This window comes from Microcebus murinus, unplaced genomic scaffold (assembly GCF_040939455.1).
Source record: "Microcebus murinus isolate Inina unplaced genomic scaffold, M.murinus_Inina_mat1.0 scaf061_hap2_Mmur4.0, whole genome shotgun sequence".
Taxonomy (NCBI): Eukaryota; Metazoa; Chordata; class Mammalia; order Primates; family Cheirogaleidae; genus Microcebus; species Microcebus murinus.
Genome location: NW_027439007.1, coordinates 1 through 19,594, shown reverse-complemented (window position 1 = coordinate 19,594; position 19,594 = coordinate 1). Strand labels below are relative to the sequence as shown.

The 19,594-nt window shown below is 63.9% G+C and overlaps 6 non-coding genes across 6 annotated transcripts; all 6 read left to right on the top strand.

The window, feature by feature from the left end:
- Positions 1-843: 843 nt before the first annotated feature.
- On the top strand, positions 844-962 carry LOC142869173 (5S ribosomal RNA). Its single transcript, XR_012917929.1, has one exon. It is a non-coding gene; the product is annotated as a 5S ribosomal RNA (ribosomal RNA).
- Positions 963-4,472: 3,510 nt separating this feature from the next.
- Positions 4,473-4,591, top strand: LOC142869194 (5S ribosomal RNA). Its single transcript, XR_012917950.1, has one exon. It is a non-coding gene; the product is annotated as a 5S ribosomal RNA (ribosomal RNA).
- A 3,514-nt stretch (positions 4,592-8,105) lies between these two features.
- LOC142869193 (5S ribosomal RNA) lies at positions 8,106-8,224 on the top strand. Its single transcript, XR_012917949.1, has one exon. It is a non-coding gene; the product is annotated as a 5S ribosomal RNA (ribosomal RNA).
- A 3,519-nt stretch (positions 8,225-11,743) lies between these two features.
- On the top strand, positions 11,744-11,862 carry LOC142869192 (5S ribosomal RNA). Its single transcript, XR_012917948.1, has one exon. It is a non-coding gene; the product is annotated as a 5S ribosomal RNA (ribosomal RNA).
- A 3,520-nt stretch (positions 11,863-15,382) lies between these two features.
- LOC142869183 (5S ribosomal RNA) lies at positions 15,383-15,501 on the top strand. The gene has a single exon (XR_012917939.1). It is a non-coding gene; the product is annotated as a 5S ribosomal RNA (ribosomal RNA).
- A 3,514-nt stretch (positions 15,502-19,015) lies between these two features.
- On the top strand, positions 19,016-19,134 carry LOC142869172 (5S ribosomal RNA). The gene has a single exon (XR_012917928.1). It is a non-coding gene; the product is annotated as a 5S ribosomal RNA (ribosomal RNA).
- The last annotated feature ends 460 nt before the right edge of the window (positions 19,135-19,594 follow it).

The window sequence follows — 19,594 nt, the reverse complement described above, 5'->3', positions numbered from 1 at the left end:
AATGAAGCTGGAATCCAATATCTAATCGCCGATTTTTAGCGAGTCCACACGCCAGGGTGGTCGGGGTCCAATGCAGCCCCGGCCAGGCCCAGGCCCCTTGGACTGGGCCACAGGAGGACACAGAGGAGGGTCCCGGCCCCCACGGTCGCGTTGCCGGCAGTTCTCCAAGGGCTTGGGCGTTTTCCAGAGGTAGGAGATGGAGGGGACTGATTTCTTCAGCGCCCCACTAACCACGCCACCCCACCCATGGGACACATCCCTAGAGAGAGAGAGAGACGCCCCATACACTCGCTCCCCTCCCCCATGCGCTGTGCCCCAGCCCGGGCCCGGGGGAATAGGCGGCAGCCCACCCACAGGGTGGGGGGCGCAGCTGAAAGGGGTTGTCGGGGAGGGCGGCCCCTGCCTGGGGTCAAAGGGCGGGCGACCCGCGCGTGCGCAATCAGCGGCGGCGGCGGCGGCGGCGGCGGCGGCGGGGGCGGCCACGAGCTGGGGGTGGGCCAGGCGAGGAGAGGAAGGGGGCTGGAAGGTCTACACCTTGGCGAGTCCAGCCGTGGAGGCGCATCTTGTGTGAGTGTGAGTGAGTGAGTGTGAGTGTGAGTGTGTGTGTGTGTGTGTGTGTGTGTGTATAGAGAGACAGCCCCCCACCCCGGCCCGCCGCTCCCTGCCCGCCCCGCCCCGCCCCGCCTGTCACCCCCGTCCCTCGGAGCCCGCCGGACCCGGCCGGTGAACTCAACAGGCCCGCCCGGTGGGGGTCAGCGCCGGCGCGGGGCCTGGGGCGGGAGGAGGCGGCGGGGAAGCGCAGAGAGGCTCGGCTTCTTGAGCGGGGCAGGGGCGCCCTCCACCGTCTAGGGCCACACCACCCTGAACGCGCCCGATCTCGTCTGGTCTCGGAAGCTAAGCAGGGTCGGGCCTGGTTAGTACTTGGATGGGAGACCGCCTGGGAATACCGGGTGCCGTAGGCTTCTTTTTTTTTTTTTTTTTTTTTTGTTTTGCCTCTTGTTCTGTCCCCTCTCTGGGAGCGAGGCGGCGGCCCGGGGCGGGGGTCACCCCCACCCTCAGCGCCCGCCGCGGTGCCTGGCGCCCCAGCCCGCACCGTGGGGCCTCCTCTTGTCCCAAGCCGCGACACCGCCGTCACGCGGCAGCATGCGTGGCTTCTGGACTGTCAGGTCTCAGACCAAAGGTCTGCTCTGTGGGAACCGACACGCTGGAGGAAACCTTGAGAGTCTGAGAGGGGAGGGAGTTCCAGAAGAAGGCCAGGATGTCATTTTGAGGGAGTATGTGACCAGAACTCGTCCCGTTGCTTTTGGGGTTCTATGGGCTACACGTAGGAATCTTTGGTGGTGGCACCTGATGTTGGGGGATCCGGAGTCACACCCAGACCTGCCCCACAGGCCTCCTTTTACTTTTCTCTTCGGATTCATTATGTTTAAAAAGTGTCTCTTATCTCTATGATTGCATTTTCTTTTCTCTCTCTTTTCAAGCAGATGATGGGAGTCCAAGTATTAAGGTGACATGTGTTGCCCGTGCCCCCCTCCCCCCTGTGTTCTTATTCATTAACCTCTGATGTTGTTCCAGCGTATTGTGGGGGTACCAATGTTAAGGTCGGGTACGTTGCCCTCTCCCAGCCTCCCCCCTCGGGTCAGAGCCTCAAGTGCGCCCATCCCCCAGTCGGTGCGCACCCACCCCATTCCTAATGGAGGTGTATGCCCATCCCCTCCCCCCACCCGCCCGACACCCACCCGATGAAGGTGATTCCTCTGTGTCCACTTGGGTGTCCGTCGGTTCGTACCCATTTGCTGGTGAGCGCGAGCACGTGGTGCTCGTGTGTCCATTCTTGGGCTACCTGGCTTACTGGAACGGGTTCCAGCTCTGGCCAGGAGAACCACGAGAGGTGCCCTCTCACCGCTGCTCCTCCTAGCTGAATAGCACTCCGTGGTGTCCACGCGCCACATTTCATTTACGCACTCGTGGGTCGATGGGCACTCGGGTCGCTTCCAGGTCTTTGCGATTGTGACTTGTGCCCTGACTCTAACCCTAACCCTTACCCAGCCCCGTCTCCTCCTTGGCCCCTGCCTGACTGACTCCTTCCCGCCCGGCCTGTCACCTGTCACCGTCCTCTGCCCCTGCCTGACACGCTCCTCCCCGCCCGGGCCGTCACCGTCCTCGGCCCCTGCCTGACGGGGCTCCTCCGTCGCCTGGGCCTTCCAAGGGCTTGGTGTGGACGCTGGTTCCAGGACGCCCTCCCAGGAACCCGGTAGCAGGGCGGCCGCAGCGTCTCGCGCCACCCAACCGTCCGCCGGCCGGCGGCCGTCGCTAAGTGGCCTGCGGGGGACGTGCCCCCACTGTGGGGCGGGCGCCCAGCCTGGTGTCTTCTCTGAGGCCCCGTGGCTGCTTTTCCCCCCCGCAAGGGGAGAGCCGCGGAGGTGGGGACCGCCTCCTCGTGGGGACGTACACCCAGCTCTCCACGTCGGATTCCGGGGCTCTCTGTCCTGCCAGAAGGCCCAGCTGGCCTGCGGGTCCTTAGAGTGCCAAAAACATCCGAAAACTGAGATTGAGGGTCCGGTGGTTGTCTGCACTTTTGTGCTGGGCACCCCAGGGAGGCCCGGGGGCTGGCTGGACAACGCGGTCTGCTGGGCGGGGGGGGGTTTGGAGGAGCAACTGATGCCCTTTGCACTTTGGGTAGCAAGTGTCTGAGGTGTCTCTGAGCCCTGCGCCATGTCGGGGGTGGGGGTGGGAGGTCGGGGGGGGGTGGAGGAGCAGGAGGAGGAGGAGGAGGAGGAGGTGGGAAGGGCCGTGGCCTGCAGTCGTGTTCCCGGGGTGGCTTCTTCCGCAGGCTGCTTGGCCTGGGCTCCCTGCACCTGGGCCTTTGGAGGACTGGCCCTGTGCTTGCCAACGCTTCCCCTGCAGGGACCCAGAGCTGGGAGGTTGCATCTCTCAGCCCTGGGTCGGGCAGAGCCCCAGCGGGCCATGCCCACAACCTCTCTCAGCACGGGTCCCCCAGAAGGCTCCTTTGGGACCAGGATTCTCTTGCGGGTGGCTCTTTAAGGTCTGGCCCCTGGATGGAGGGGCACCAGGAGTAGAGGAGCAGGAAGGGGAAGGGGGTGGCCGTGCGAGGGGACACTTTCAGGCCAAGTCCCAGCTTCAGCCTGATCCTCCTGGGAACCCCGGGGTGTACGTCACACCTCCTGGTTGTCCCGCTCTGAGACAAGGAGCCGGGCTTCGCATTCCCCCAGCAGCCAGTCGTGGGCTGAGGACACCTGGGGCGTTGGGAACTCCCTGGCTTCTCCTTGGCTTAACATCTGGAGCTGCTTGTGAATCGTGCCGCCACACACACCCGAGTGCAGGTGTCTTCTGCACAGACTGCGGGCCTCGCTCTTCTGAATGCCGCTAGCTCGCCACCCACCCACGGGTGAACCTGGTCAGGGTACTTTCTCTCGGGGGCAGACTCTGATCCTGGCGGGCTACCGGTGTCTCTGTTTGCTCGTTTCTTTCTTCCATTTCGGGAAAGGCTTCCTTACTGGGTGTGGAAATCTCCTATGCCTTTCCTCGCCTATTCTGTCAGCTTTAAAATTCTCTTTCAGTTGCCACCCTCACAGATGGATTAGGAAACTCTTTCCGGTGCACTCATTAGTGAAATGACCTCAATGAAGCTGGAATCCAATATCTAATCGCCGATTTTTAGCGAGTCCACACGCCAGGGTGGTCGGGGTCCAATGCAGCCCCGGCCAGGCCCAGGCCCCTTGGACTGGGCCACAGGAGGACACAGAGGAGGGTCCCGGCCCCCACGGTCGCGTTGCCGGCAGTTCTCCAAGGGCTTGGGCGTTTTCCAGAGGTAGGAGATGGAGGGGACTGATTTCTTCAGCGCCCCACTAACCACGCCACCCCACCCATGGGACACATCCCTAGAGAGAGAGAGAGACGCCCCATACACTCGCTCCCCTCCCCCATGCGCTGTGCCCCAGCCCGGGCCCGGGGGAATAGGCGGCAGCCCACCCACAGGGTGGGGGGCGCAGCTGAAAGGGGTTGTCGGGGAGGGCGGCCCCTGCCTGGGGTCAAAGGGCGGGCGACCCGCGCGTGCGCAATCGGCGGCGGCGGCGGCGGCGGGGGCGGCCACGAGCTGGGGGTGGGCCAGGCGAGGAGAGGAAGGGGGCTGGAAGGTCTCCACCTTGGCGAGTCCAGCCGTGGAGGCGCATCTTGTGTGAGTGTGAGTGAGTGAGTGTGAGTGTGAGTGTGTGTGTGTGTGTGTGTGTGTGTATAGAGAGACAGCCCCCCACCCCGGCCCGCCGCTCCCTGCCCGCCCCGCCCCGCCCCGCCTGTCACCCCCGTCCCTCGGAGCCCGCCGGACCCGGCCGGTGAACTCAACAGGCCCGCCCGGTGCGGGTCAGCGCCGGCGCGGGGCCTGGGGCGGGAGGAGGCGGCGGGGAAGCGCAGAGAGGCTCGGCTTCTTGAGCGGGGCAGGGGCGCCCTCCGCCGTCTAGGGCCACACCACCCTGAACGCGCCCGATCTCGTCTGGTCTCGGAAGCTAAGCAGGGTCGGGCCTGGTTAGTACTTGGATGGGAGACCGCCTGGGAATACCGGGTGCCGTAGGCTTCTTTTTTTTTTTTTTTTTTGTTTTGTTTTGCCTCTTGTTCTGTCCCCTCTCTGGGAGCGAGGCGGCGGCCCGGGGCGGGGGTCACCCCCACCCTCAGCGCCCGCCGCGGTGCCTGGCGCCCCAGCCCGCACCGTGGGGCCTCCTCTTGTCCCAAGCCGCGACACCGCCGTCACGCGGCAGCATGCGTGGCTTCTGGACTGTCAGGTCTCAGACCAAAGGTCTGCTCTGTGGGAACCGACACGCTGGAGGAAACCTTGAGAGTCTGAGAGGGGAGGGAGTTCCAGAAGAAGGCCAGGATGTCATTTTGAGGGAGTATGTGACCAGAACTCGTCCCGTTGCTTTTGGGGTTCTATGGGCTACACGTAGGAATCTTTGGTGGTGGCACCTGATGTTGGGGGATCCGGAGTCACACCCAGACCTGCCCCACAGGCCTCCTTTTACTTTTCTCTTCGGATTCATTATGTTTAAAAAGTGTCTCTTATCTCTATGATTGCATTTTCTTTTCTCTCTCTTTTCAAGCAGATGATGGGAGTCCAAGTATTAAGGTGACATGTGTTGCCCGTGCCCCCCTCCCCCCTGTGTTCTTATTCATTAACCTCTGATGTTGTTCCAGCGTATTGTGGGGGTACCAATGTTAAGGTCGGGTACGTTGCCCTCTCCCAGCCTCCCCCCTCGGGTCAGAGCCTCAAGTGCGCCCATCCCCCAGTCGGTGCGCACCCACCCCATTCCTAATGGAGGTGTATGCCCATCCCCTCCCCCCACCCGCCCGACACCCACCCGATGAAGGTGATTCCTCTGTGTCCACTTGGGTGTCCGTCGGTTCGTACCCATTTGCTGGTGAGCGCGAGCACGTGGTGCTCGTGTGTCCATTCTTGGGCTACCTGGCTTACTGGAACGGGTTCCAGCTCTGGCCAGGAGAACCACGAGAGGTGCCCTCTCACCGCTGCTCCTCCTAGCTGAATAGCACTCCGTGGTGTCCACGCGCCACATTTCATTTACGCACTCGTGGGTCGATGGGCACTCGGGTCGCTTCCAGGTCTTTGCGATTGTGACTTGTGCCCTGACTCTAACCCTAACCCTTACCCAGCCCCGTCTCCTCCTCGGCCCCTGCCTGACTGACTCCTTCCCGCCCGGCCTGTCACCTGTCACCGTCCTCTGCCCCTGCCTGACACGCTCCTCCCCGCCCGGGCCGTCACCGTCCTCGGCCCCTGCCTGACGGGGCTCCTCCGTCGCCTGGGCCTTCCAAGGGCTTGGTGTGGACGCTGGTTCCAGGACGCCCTCCCAGGAACCCGGTAGCAGGGCGGCCGCAGCGTCTCGCGCCACCCAACCGTCCGCCGGCCGGCGGCCGTCGCTAAGTGGCCTGCGGGGGACGTGCCCCCACTGTGGGGCGGGCGCCCAGCCTGGTGTCTTCTCTGAGGCCCCGTGGCTGCTTTTCCCCCCCGCAAGGGGAGAGCCGCGGAGGTGGGGACCGCCTCCTCGTGGGGACGTACACCCAGCTCTCCACGTCGGATTCCGGGGCTCTCTGTCCTGCCAGAAGGCCCAGCTGGCCTGCGGGTCCTTAGAGTGCCAAAAACATCCGAAAACTGAGATTGAGGGTCCGGTGGTTGTCTGCACTTTTGTGCTGGGCACCCCAGGGAGGCCCGGGGGCTGGCTGGACAACGCGGTCTGCTGGGCGGGGGGGGGGTTTGGAGGAGCAACTGATGCCCTTTGCACTTTGGGTAGCAAGTGTCTGAGGTGTCTCTGAGCCCTGCGCCATGTCGGGGGTGGGGGTGGGAGGTCGGGGGGGGGGGTGGAGGAGCAGGAGGAGGAGGAGGAGGAGGAGGTGGGAAGGGCCGTGGCCTGCAGTCGTGTTCCCGGGGTGGCTTCTTCCGCAGGCTGCTTGGCCTGGGCTCCCTGCACCTGGGCCTTTGGAGGACTGGCCCTGTGCTTGCCAACGCTTCCCCTGCAGGGACCCAGAGCTGGGAGGTTGCATCTCTCAGCCCTGGGTCGGGCAGAGCCCCAGCGGGCCATGCCCACAACCTCTCTCAGCACGGGTCCCCCAGAAGGCTCCTTTGGGACCAGGATTCTCTTGCGGGTGGCTCTTTAAGGTCTGGCCCCTGGATGGAGGGGCACCAGGAGTAGAGGAGCAGGAAGGGGAAGGGGGTGGCCGTGCGAGGGGACACTTTCAGGCCAAGTCCCAGCTTCAGCCTGATCCTCCTGGGAACCCCGGGGTGTACGTCACACCTCCTGGTTGTCCCGCTCTGAGACAAGGAGCCGGGCTTCGCATTCCCCCAGCAGCCAGTCGTGGGCTGAGGACACCTGGGGCGTTGGGAACTCCCTGGCTTCTCCTTGGCTTAACATCTGGAGCTGCTTGTGAATCGTGCCGCCACACACACCCGAGTGCAGGTGTCTTCTGCACAGACTGCGGGCCTCGCTCTTCTGAATGCCGCTAGCTCGCCACCCACCCACGGGTGAACCTGGTCAGGGTACTTTCTCTCGGGGGCAGACTCTGATCCTGGCGGGCTACCGGTGTCTCTGTTTGCTCGTTTCTTTCTTCCATTTCGGGAAAGGCTTCCTTACTGGGTGTGGAAATCTCCTATGCCTTTCCTCGCCTATTCTGTCAGCTTTAAAATTCTCTTTCAGTTGCCACCCTCACAGATGGATTAGGAAACTCTTTCCGGTGCACTCATTAGTGAAATGACCTCAATGAAGCTGGAATCCAATATCTAATCGCCGATTTTTAGCGAGTCCACACGCCAGGGTGGTCGGGGTCCAATGCAGCCCCGGCCAGGCCCAGGCCCCTTGGACTGGGCCACAGGAGGACACAGAGGAGGGTCCCGGCCCCCACGGTCGCGTTGCCGGCAGTTCTCCAAGGGCTTGGGCGTTTTCCAGAGGTAGGAGATGGAGGGGACTGATTTCTTCAGCGCCCCACTAACCACGCCACCCCACCCATGGGACACATCCCTAGAGAGAGAGAGAGACGCCCCATACACTCGCTCCCCTCCCCCATGCGCTGTGCCCCAGCCCGGGCCCGGGGGAATAGGCGGCAGCCCACCCACAGGGTGGGGGGCGCAGCTGAAAGGGGTTGTCGGGGAGGGCGGCCCCTGCCTGGGGTCAAAGGGCGGGCGACCCGCGCGTGCGCAATCGGCGGCGGCGGCGGCGGCGGGGGCGGCCACGAGCTGGGGGTGGGCCAGGCGAGGAGAGGAAGGGGGCTGGAAGGTCTCCACCTTGGCGAGTCCAGCCGTGGAGGCGCATCTTGTGTGAGTGTGAGTGAGTGAGTGTGAGTGTGAGTGTGTGTGTGTGTGTGTGTGTGTGTATAGAGAGACAGCCCCCCACCCCGGCCCGCCGCTCCCTGCCCGCCCCGCCCCGCCCCGCCTGTCACCCCCGTCCCTCGGAGCCCGCCGGACCCGGCCGGTGAACTCAACAGGCCCGCCCGGTGCGGGTCAGCGCCGGCGCGGGGCCTGGGGCGGGAGGAGGCGGCGGGGAAGCGCAGAGAGGCTCGGCTTCTTGAGCGGGGCAGGGGCGCCCTCCGCCGTCTAGGGCCACACCACCCTGAACGCGCCCGATCTCGTCTGGTCTCGGAAGCTAAGCAGGGTCGGGCCTGGTTAGTACTTGGATGGGAGACCGCCTGGGAATACCGGGTGCCGTAGGCTTCTTTTTTTTTTTTTTTTTTGTTTTGTTTTGCCTCTTGTTCTGTCCCCTCTCTGGGAGCGAGGCGGCGGCCCGGGGCGGGGGTCACCCCCACCCTCAGCGCCCGCCGCGGTGCCTGGCGCCCCAGCCCGCACCGTGGGGCCTCCTCTTGTCCCAAGCCGCGACACCGCCGTCACGCGGCAGCATGCGTGGCTTCTGGACTGTCAGGTCTCAGACCAAAGGTCTGCTCTGTGGGAACCGACACGCTGGAGGAAACCTTGAGAGTCTGAGAGGGGAGGGAGTTCCAGAAGAAGGCCAGGATGTCATTTTGAGGGAGTATGTGACCAGAACTCGTCCCGTTGCTTTTGGGGTTCTATGGGCTACACGTAGGAATCTTTGGTGGTGGCACCTGATGTTGGGGGATCCGGAGTCACACCCAGACCTGCCCCACAGGCCTCCTTTTACTTTTCTCTTCGGATTCATTATGTTTAAAAAGTGTCTCTTATCTCTATGATTGCATTTTCTTTTCTCTCTCTTTTCAAGCAGATGATGGGAGTCCAAGTATTAAGGTGACATGTGTTGCCCGTGCCCCCCTCCCCCCTGTGTTCTTATTCATTAACCTCTGATGTTGTTCCAGCGTATTGTGGGGGTACCAATGTTAAGGTCGGGTACGTTGCCCTCTCCCAGCCTCCCCCCTCGGGTCAGAGCCTCAAGTGCGCCCATCCCCCAGTCGGTGCGCACCCACCCCATTCCTAATGGAGGTGTATGCCCATCCCCTCCCCCCACCCGCCCGACACCCACCCGATGAAGGTGATTCCTCTGTGTCCACTTGGGTGTCCGTCGGTTCGTACCCATTTGCTGGTGAGCGCGAGCACGTGGTGCTCGTGTGTCCATTCTTGGGCTACCTGGCTTACTGGAACGGGTTCCAGCTCTGGCCAGGAGAACCACGAGAGGTGCCCTCTCACCGCTGCTCCTCCTAGCTGAATAGCACTCCGTGGTGTCCACGCGCCACATTTCATTTACGCACTCGTGGGTCGATGGGCACTCGGGTCGCTTCCAGGTCTTTGCGATTGTGACTTGTGCCCTGACTCTAACCCTAACCCTTACCCAGCCCCGTCTCCTCCTCGGCCCCTGCCTGACTGACTCCTTCCCGCCCGGCCTGTCACCTGTCACCGTCCTCTGCCCCTGCCTGACACGCTCCTCCCCGCCCGGGCCGTCACCGTCCTCGGCCCCTGCCTGACGGGGCTCCTCCGTCGCCTGGGCCTTCCAAGGGCTTGGTGTGGACGCTGGTTCCAGGACGCCCTCCCAGGAACCCGGTAGCAGGGCGGCCGCAGCGTCTCGCGCCACCCAACCGTCCGCCGGCCGGCGGCCGTCGCTAAGTGGCCTGCGGGGGACGTGCCCCCACTGTGGGGCGGGCGCCCAGCCTGGTGTCTTCTCTGAGGCCCCGTGGCTGCTTTTCCCCCCCGCAAGGGGAGAGCCGCGGAGGTGGGGACCGCCTCCTCGTGGGGACGTACACCCAGCTCTCCACGTCGGATTCCGGGGCTCTCTGTCCTGCCAGAAGGCCCAGCTGGCCTGCGGGTCCTTAGAGTGGCAAAAACATCCGAAAACTGAGATTGAGGGTCCGGTGGTTGTCTGCACTTTTGTGCTGGGCACCCCAGGGAGGCCCGGGGGCTGGCTGGACAACGCGGTCTGCTGGGCGGGGGGGGGGTTTGGAGGAGCAACTGATGCCCTTTGCACTTTGGGTAGCAAGTGTCTGAGGTGTCTCTGAGCCCTGCGCCATGTCGGGGGTGGGGGTGGGAGGTCGGGGGGGGGGGTGGAGGAGCAGGAGGAGGAGGAGGAGGAGGAGGTGGGAAGGGCCGTGGCCTGCAGTCGTGTTCCCGGGGTGGCTTCTTCCGCAGGCTGCTTGGCCTGGGCTCCCTGCACCTGGGCCTTTGGAGGACTGGCCCTGTGCTTGCCAACGCTTCCCCTGCAGGGACCCAGAGCTGGGAGGTTGCATCTCTCAGCCCTGGGTCGGGCAGAGCCCCAGCGGGCCATGCCCACAACCTCTCTCAGCACGGGTCCCCCAGAAGGCTCCTTTGGGACCAGGATTCTCTTGCGGGTGGCTCTTTAAGGTCTGGCCCCTGGATGGAGGGGCACCAGGAGTAGAGGAGCAGGAAGGGGAAGGGGGTGGCCGTGCGAGGGGACACTTTCAGGCCAAGTCCCAGCTTCAGCCTGATCCTCCTGGGAACCCCGGGGTGTACGTCACACCTCCTGGTTGTCCCGCTCTGAGACAAGGAGCCGGGCTTCGCATTCCCCCAGCAGCCAGTCGTGGGCTGAGGACACCTGGGGCGTTGGGAACTCCCTGGCTTCTCCTTGGCTTAACATCTGGAGCTGCTTGTGAATCGTGCCGCCACACACACCCGAGTGCAGGTGTCTTCTGCACAGACTGCGGGCCTCGCTCTTCTGAATGCCGCTAGCTCGCCACCCACCCACGGGTGAACCTGGTCAGGGTACTTTCTCTCGGGGGCAGACTCTGATCCTGGCGGGCTACCGGTGTCTCTGTTTGCTCGTTTCTTTCTTCCATTTCGGGAAAGGCTTCCTTACTGGGTGTGGAAATCTCCTATGCCTTTCCTCGCCTATTCTGTCAGCTTTAAAATTCTCTTTCAGTTGCCACCCTCACAGATGGATTAGGAAACTCTTTCCGGTGCACTCATTAGTGAAATGACCTCAATGAAGCTGGAATCCAATATCTAATCGCCGATTTTTAGCGAGTCCACACGCCAGGGTGGTCGGGGTCCAATGCAGCCCCGGCCAGGCCCAGGCCCCTTGGACTGGGCCACAGGAGGACACAGAGGAGGGTCCCGGCCCCCACGGTCGCGTTGCCGGCAGTTCTCCAAGGGCTTGGGCGTTTTCCAGAGGTAGGAGATGGAGGGGACTGATTTCTTCAGCGCCCCACTAACCACGCCACCCCACCCATGGGACACATCCCTAGAGAGAGAGAGAGACGCCCCATACACTCGCTCCCCTCCCCCATGCGCTGTGCCCCAGCCCGGGCCCGGGGGAATAGGCGGCAGCCCACCCACAGGGTGGGGGGCGCAGCTGAAAGGGGTTGTCGGGGAGGGCGGCCCCTGCCTGGGGTCAAAGGGCGGGCGACCCGCGCGTGCGCAATCGGCGGCGGCGGCGGCGGCGGCGGGGGCGGCCACGAGCTGGGGGTGGGCCAGGCGAGGAGAGGAAGGGGGCTGGAAGGTCTCCACCTTGGCGAGTCCAGCCGTGGAGGCGCATCTTGTGTGAGTGTGAGTGAGTGAGTGTGAGTGTGAGTGTGTGTGTGTGTGTGTGTGTGTGTGTATAGAGAGACAGCCCCCCACCCCGGCCCGCCGCTCCCTGCCCGCCCCGCCCCGCCCCGCCTGTCACCCCCGTCCCTCGGAGCCCGCCGGACCCGGCCGGTGAACTCAACAGGCCCGCCCGGTGCGGGTCAGCGCCGGCGCGGGGCCTGGGGCGGGAGGAGGCGGCGGGGAAGCGCAGAGAGGCTCGGCTTCTTGAGCGGGGCAGGGGCGCCCTCCGCCGTCTAGGGCCACACCACCCTGAACGCGCCCGATCTCGTCTGGTCTCGGAAGCTAAGCAGGGTCGGGCCTGGTTAGTACTTGGATGGGAGACCGCCTGGGAATACCGGGTGCCGTAGGCTTCTTTTTTTTTTTTTTTTTTGTTTTGTTTTGCCTCTTGTTCTGTCCCCTCTCTGGGAGCGAGGCGGCGGCCCGGGGCGGGGGTCACCCCCACCCTCAGCGCCCGCCGCGGTGCCTGGCGCCCCAGCCCGCACCGTGGGGCCTCCTCTTGTCCCAAGCCGCGACACCGCCGTCACGCGGCAGCATGCGTGGCTTCTGGACTGTCAGGTCTCAGACCAAAGGTCTGCTCTGTGGGAACCGACACGCTGGAGGAAACCTTGAGAGTCTGAGAGGGGAGGGAGTTCCAGAAGAAGGCCAGGATGTCATTTTGAGGGAGTATGTGACCAGAACTCGTCCCGTTGCTTTTGGGGTTCTATGGGCTACACGTAGGAATCTTTGGTGGTGGCACCTGATGTTGGGGGATCCGGAGTCACACCCAGACCTGTCCCACAGGCCTCCTTTTACTTTTCTCTTCGGATTCATTATGTTTAAAAAGTGTCTCTTATCTCTATGATTGCATTTTCTTTTCTCTCTCTTTTCAAGCAGATGATGGGAGTCCAAGTATTAAGGTGACATGTGTTGCCCGTGCCCCCCTCCCCCCTGTGTTCTTATTCATTAACCTCTGATGTTGTTCCAGCGTATTGTGGGGGTACCAATGTTAAGGTCGGGTACGTTGCCCTCTCCCAGCCTCCCCCCTCGGGTCAGAGCCTCAAGTGCGCCCATCCCCCAGTCGGTGCGCACCCACCCCATTCCTAATGGAGGTGTATGCCCATCCCCTCCCCCCACCCGCCCGACACCCACCCGATGAAGGTGATTCCTCTGTGTCCACTTGGGTGTCCGTCGGTTCGTACCCATTTGCTGGTGAGCGCGAGCACGTGGTGCTCGTGTGTCCATTCTTGGGCTACCTGGCTTACTGGAACGGGTTCCAGCTCTGGCCAGGAGAACCACGAGAGGTGCCCTCTCACCGCTGCTCCTCCTAGCTGAATAGCACTCCGTGGTGTCCACGCGCCACATTTCATTTACGCACTCGTGGGTCGATGGGCACTCGGGTCGCTTCCAGGTCTTTGCGATTGTGACTTGTGCCCTGACTCTAACCCTAACCCTTACCCAGCCCCGTCTCCTCCTCGGCCCCTGCCTGACTGACTCCTTCCCGCCCGGCCTGTCACCTGTCACCGTCCTCTGCCCCTGCCTGACACGCTCCTCCCCGCCCGGGCCGTCACCGTCCTCGGCCCCTGCCTGACGGGGCTCCTCCGTCGCCTGGGCCTTCCAAGGGCTTGGTGTGGACGCTGGTTCCAGGACGCCCTCCCAGGAACCCGGTAGCAGGGCGGCCGCAGCGTCTCGCGCCACCCAACCGTCCGCCGGCCGGCGGCCGTCGCTAAGTGGCCTGCGGGGGACGTGCCCCCACTGTGGGGCGGGCGCCCAGCCTGGTGTCTTCTCTGAGGCCCCGTGGCTGCTTTTCCCCCCCGCAAGGGGAGAGCCGCGGAGGTGGGGACCGCCTCCTCGTGGGGACGTACACCCAGCTCTCCACGTCGGATTCCGGGGCTCTCTGTCCTGCCAGAAGGCCCAGCTGGCCTGCGGGTCCTTAGAGTGGCAAAAACATCCGAAAACTGAGATTGAGGGTCCGGTGGTTGTCTGCACTTTTGTGCTGGGCACCCCAGGGAGGCCCGGGGGCTGGCTGGACAACGCGGTCTGCTGGGCGGGGGGGGGGGTTTGGAGGAGCAACTGATGCCCTTTGCACTTTGGGTAGCAAGTGTCTGAGGTGTCTCTGAGCCCTGCGCCATGTCGGGGGTGGGGGTGGGAGGTCGGGGGGGGGGGTGGAGGAGCAGGAGGAGGAGGAGGAGGAGGAGGTGGGAAGGGCCGTGGCCTGCAGTCGTGTTCCCGGGGTGGCTTCTTCCGCAGGCTGCTTGGCCTGGGCTCCCTGCACCTGGGCCTTTGGAGGACTGGCCCTGTGCTTGCCAACGCTTCCCCTGCAGGGACCCAGAGCTGGGAGGTTGCATCTCTCAGCCCTGGGTCGGGCAGAGCCCCAGCGGGCCATGCCCACAACCTCTCTCAGCACGGGTCCCCCAGAAGGCTCCTTTGGGACCAGGATTCTCTTGCGGGTGGCTCTTTAAGGTCTGGCCCCTGGATGGAGGGGCACCAGGAGTAGAGGAGCAGGAAGGGGAAGGGGGTGGCCGTGCGAGGGGACACTTTCAGGCCAAGTCCCAGCTTCAGCCTGATCCTCCTGGGAACCCCGGGGTGTACGTCACACCTCCTGGTTGCCCCGCTCTGAGACAAGGAGCCGGGCTTCGCATTCCCCCAGCAGCCAGTCGTGGGCTGAGGACACCTGGGGCGTTGGGAACTCCCTGGCTTCTCCTTGGCTTAACATCTGGAGCTGCTTGTGAATCGTGCCGCCACACACACCCGAGTGCAGGTGTCTTCTGCACAGACTGCGGGCCTCGCTCTTCTGAATGCCGCTAGCTCGCCACCCACCCACGGGTGAACCTGGTCAGGGTACTTTCTCTCGGGGGCAGACTCTGATCCTGGCGGGCTACCGGTGTCTCTGTTTGCTCGTTTCTTTCTTCCATTTCGGGAAAGGCTTCCTTACTGGGTGTGGAAATCTCCTATGCCTTTCCTCGCCTATTCTGTCAGCTTTAAAATTCTCTTTCAGTTGCCACCCTCACAGATGGATTAGGAAACTCTTTCCGGTGCACTCATTAGTGAAATGACCTCAATGAAGCTGGAATCCAATATCTAATCGCCGATTTTTAGCGAGTCCACACGCCAGGGTGGTCGGGGTCCAATGCAGCCCCGGCCAGGCCCAGGCCCCTTGGACTGGGCCACAGGAGGACACAGAGGAGGGTCCCGGCCCCCACGGTCGCGTTGCCGGCAGTTCTCCAAGGGCTTGGGCGTTTTCCAGAGGTAGGAGATGGAGGGGACTGATTTCTTCAGCGCCCCACTAACCACGCCACCCCACCCATGGGACACATCCCTAGAGAGAGAGAGAGACGCCCCATACACTCGCTCCCCTCCCCCATGCGCTGTGCCCCAGCCCGGGCCCGGGGGAATAGGCGGCAGCCCACCCACAGGGTGGGGGGCGCAGCTGAAAGGGGTTGTCGGGGAGGGCGGCCCCTGCCTGGGGTCAAAGGGCGGGCGACCCGCGCGTGCGCAATCGGCGGCGGCGGCGGCGGCGGCGGGGGCGGCCACGAGCTGGGGGTGGGCCAGGCGAGGAGAGGAAGGGGGCTGGAAGGTCTCCACCTTGGCGAGTCCAGCCGTGGAGGCGCATCTTGTGTGAGTGTGAGTGAGTGAGTGTGAGTGTGAGTGTGTGTGTGTGTGTGTGTGTGTGTGTATAGAGAGACAGCCCCCCACCCCGGCCCGCCGCTCCCTGCCCGCCCCGCCCCGCCCCGCCTGTCACCCCCGTCCCTCGGAGCCCGCCGGACCCGGCCGGTGAACTCAACAGGCCCGCCCGGTGGGGGTCAGCGCCGGCGCGGGGCCTGGGGCGGGAGGAGGCGGCGGGGAAGCGCAGAGAGGCTCGGCTTCTTGAGCGGGGCAGGGGCGCCGTCCACCGTCTAGGGCCACACCACCCTGAACGCGCCCGATCTCGTCTGGTCTCGGAAGCTAAGCAGGGTCGGGCCTGGTTAGTACTTGGATGGGAGACCGCCTGGGAATACCGGGTGCCGTAGGCTTCTTTTTTTTTTTTTTTTTTGTTTTGTTTTGCCTCTTGTTCTGTCCCCTCTCTGGGAGCGAGGCGGCGGCCCGGGGCGGGGGTCACCCCCACCCTCAGCGCCCGCCGCGGTGCCTGGCGCCCCAGCCCGCACCGTGGGGCCTCCTCTTGTCCCAAGCCGCGACACCGCCGTCACGCGGCAGCATGCGTGGCTTCTGGACTGTCAGGTCTCAGACCAAAGGTCTGCTCTGTGGGAACCGACACGCTGGAGGAAACCTTGAGAGTCTGAGAGGGGAGGGAGTTCCAGAAGAAGGCCAGGATGTCATTTTGAGGGAGTATGTGACCAGAACTCGTCCCGTTGCTTTTGGGGTTCTATGGGCTACACGTAGGAATCTTTGGTGGTGGCACCTGATGTTGGGGGATCCGGAGTCACACCCAGACCTGCCCCACAGGCCTCCTTTTACTTTTCTCTTCGGATTCATTATGTTTAAAAAGTGTCTCTTATCTCTATGATTGCATTTTCTTTTCTCTCTCTTTTCAAGCAGATGATGGGAGTCCAAGTATTAAGGTGACATGTGTTGCCCGTGCCCCCCTCCCCCCTGTGTTCTTATTCATTAACCTCTGATGTTGTTCCAGCGTATTGTGGGGGTACCAATGTTAAGGTCGGGTACGTTGCCCTCTCCCAGCCTCCCCCCTCGGGTCAGAGCCTCAAGTGCGCCCATCCCCCAGTCGGTGCGCACCCACCCCATTCCTAATGGAGGTGTATGCCCATCCCCTCCCCCCACCCGCCCGACACCCACCCGATGAAGGTGATTCCTCTGTGTCCACTTGGGTGTCCGTCGGTTCGTACCCATTTGCTGGTGAGCGCGAGCACGTGGTGCTCGTGTGTCCATTCTTGGGCTACCTGGCTTACTGGAACGGGTTCCAGCTCTGGCCAGGAGAACCACGAGAGGTGCCCTCTCACCGCTGCTCCTCCTAGCTGAATAGCACTCCGTGGTGTCCACGCGCCACATTTCATTTACGCACTCGTGGGTCGATGGGCACTCGGGTCGCTTCCAGGTCTTTGCGATTGTGACTTGTGCCCTGACTCTAACCCTAACCCTTACCCAGCCCCGTCTCCTCCTCGGCCCCTGCCTGACTGACTCCTTCCCGCCCGGCCTGTCACCTGTCACCGTCCTCTGCCCCTGCCTGACACGCTCCTCCCCGCCCGGGCCGTCACCGTCCTCGGCCCCTGCCTGACGGGGCTCCTCCGTCGCCTGGGCCTTCCAAGGGCTTGGTGTGGACGCTGGTTCCAGGACGCCCTCCCAGGAACCCGGTAGCAGGGCGGCCGCAGCGTCTCGCGCCACCCAACCGTCCGCCGGCCGGCGGCCGTCGCTAAGTGGCCTGCGGGGGACGTGCCCCCACTGTGGGGCGGGCGCCCAGCCTGGTGTCTTCTCTGAGGCCCCGTGGCTGCTTTTCCCCCCCGCAAGGGGAGAGCCGCGGAGGTGGGGACCGCCTCCTCGTGGGGACGTACACCCAGCTCTCCACGTCGGATTCCGGGGCTCTCTGTCCTGCCAGAAGGCCCAGCTGGCCTGCGGGTCCTTAGAGTGGCAAAAACATCCGAAAACTGAGATTGAGGGTCCGGTGGTTGTCTGCACTTTTGTGCTGGGCACCCCAGGGAGGCCCGGGGGCTGGCTGGACAACGCGGTCTGCTGGGCGGGGGGGGGGTTTGGAGGAGCAACTGATGCCCTTTGCACTTTGGGTAGCAAGTGTCTGAGGTGTCTCTGAGCCCTGCGCCATGTCGGGGGTGGGGGTGGGAGGTCGGGGGGGGGGGTGGAGGAGCAGGAGGAGGAGGAGGAGGAGGAGGTGGGAAGGGCCGTGGCCTGCAGTCGTGTTCCCGGGGTGGCTTCTTCCACAGGCTGCTTGGCCTGGGCTCCCTGCACCTGGGCCTTTGGAGGACTGGCCCTGTGCTTGCCAACGCTTCCCCTGCAGGGACCCAGAGCTGGGAGGTTGCATCTCTCAGCCCTGGGTCGGGCAGAGCCCCAGCGGGCCATGCCCACAACCTCTCTCAGCACGGGTCCCCCAGAAGGCTCCTTTGGGACCAGGATTCTCTTGCGGGTGGCTCTTTAAGGTCTGGCCCCTGGATGGAGGGGCACCAGGAGTAGAGGAGCAGGAAGGGGAAGGGGGTGGCCGTGCGAGGGGACACTTTCAGGCCAAGTCCCAGCTTCAGCCTGATCCTCCTGGGAACCCCGGGGTGTACGTCACACCTCCTGGTTGTCCCGCTCTGAGACAAGGAGCCGGGCTTCGCATTCCCCCAGCAGCCAGTCGTGGGCTGAGGACACCTGGGGCGTTGGGAACTCCCTGGCTTCTCCTTGGCTTAACATCTGGAGCTGCTTGTGAATCGTGCCGCCACACACACCCGAGTGCAGGTGTCTTCTGCACAGACTGCGGGCCTCGCTCTTCTGAATGCCGCTAGCTCGCCACCCACCCACGGGTGAACCTGGTCAGGGTACTTTCTCTCGGGGGCAGACTCTGATCCTGGCGGGCTACCGGTGTCTCTGTTTGCTCGTTTCTTTCTTCCATTTCGGGAAAGGCTTCCTTACTGGGTGTGGAAATCTCCTATGCCTTTCCTCGCCTATTCTGTCAGCTTTAAAATTCTCTTTCAGTTGCCACCCTCACAGATGGATTAGGAAACTCTTTCCGGTGCACTCATTAGTGAAATGACCTCAATGAAGCTGGAATCCAATATCTAATCGCCGATTTTTAGCGAGTCCACACGCCAGGGTGGTCGGGGTCCAATGCAGCCCCGGCCAGGCCCAGGCCCCTTGGACTGGGCCACAGGAGGACACAGAGGAGGGTCCCGGCCCCCACGGTCGCGTTGCCGGCAGTTCTCCAAGGGCTTGGGCGTTTTCCAGAGGTAGGAGATGGAGGGGACTGATTTCTTCAGCGCCCCACTAACCACGCCACCCCACCCATGGGACACATCCCTAGAGAGAGAGAGAGACGCCCCATACACTCGCTCCCCTCCCCCATGCGCTGTGCCCCAGCCCGGGCCCGGGGGAATAGGCGGCAGCCCACCCACAGGGTGGGGGGCGCAGCTGAAAGGGGTTGTCGGGGAGGGCGGCCCCTGCCTGGGGTCAAAGGGCGGGCGACCCGCGCGTGCGCAATCGGCGGCGGCGGCGGCGGCGGGGGCGGCCACGAGCTGGGGGTGGGCCAGGCGAGGAGAGGAAGGGGGCTGGAAGGTCTCCACCTTGGCGAGTCCAGCCGTGGAGGCGCATCTTGTGTGAGTGTGAGTGAGTGAGTGTGAGTGTGAGTGTGTGTGTGTGTGTGTGTGTGTGTATAGAGAGACAGCCCCCCACCCCGGCCCGCCGCTCCCTGCCCGCCCCGCCCCGCCCCGCCTGTCACCCCCGTCCCTCGGAGCCCGCCGGACCCGGCCGGTGAACTCAACAGGCCCGCCCGGTGCGGGTCAGCGCCGGCGCGGGGCCTGGGGCGGGAGGAGGCGGCGGGGAAGCGCAGAGAGGCTCGGCTTCTTGAGCGGGGCAGGGGCGCCCTCCGCCGTCTAGGGCCACACCACCCTGAACGCGCCCGATCTCGTCTGGTCTCGGAAGCTAAGCAGGGTCGGGCCTGGTTAGTACTTGGATGGGAGACCGCCTGGGAATACCGGGTGCCGTAGGCTTCTTTTTTTTTTTTTTTTTTGTTTTGTTTTGCCTCTTGTTCTGTCCCCTCTCTGGGAGCGAGGCGGCGGCCCGGGGCGGGGGTCACCCCCACCCTCAGCGCCCGCCGCGGTGCCTGGCGCCCCAGCCCGCACCGTGGGGCCTCCTCTTGTCCCAAGCCGCGACACCGCCGTCACGCGGCAGCATGCGTGGCTTCTGGACTGTCAGGTCTCAGACCAAAGGTCTGCTCTGTGGGAACCGACACGCTGGAGGAAACCTTGAGAGTCTGAGAGGGGAGGGAGTTCCAGAAGAAGGCCAGGATGTCATTTTGAGGGAGTATGTGACCAGAACTCGTCCCGTTGCTTTTGGGGTTCTATGGGCTACACGTAGGAATCTTTGGTGGTGGCACCTGATGTTGGGGGATCCGGAGTCACACCCAGACCTGCCCCACAGGCCTCCTTTTACTTTTCTCTTCGGATTCAT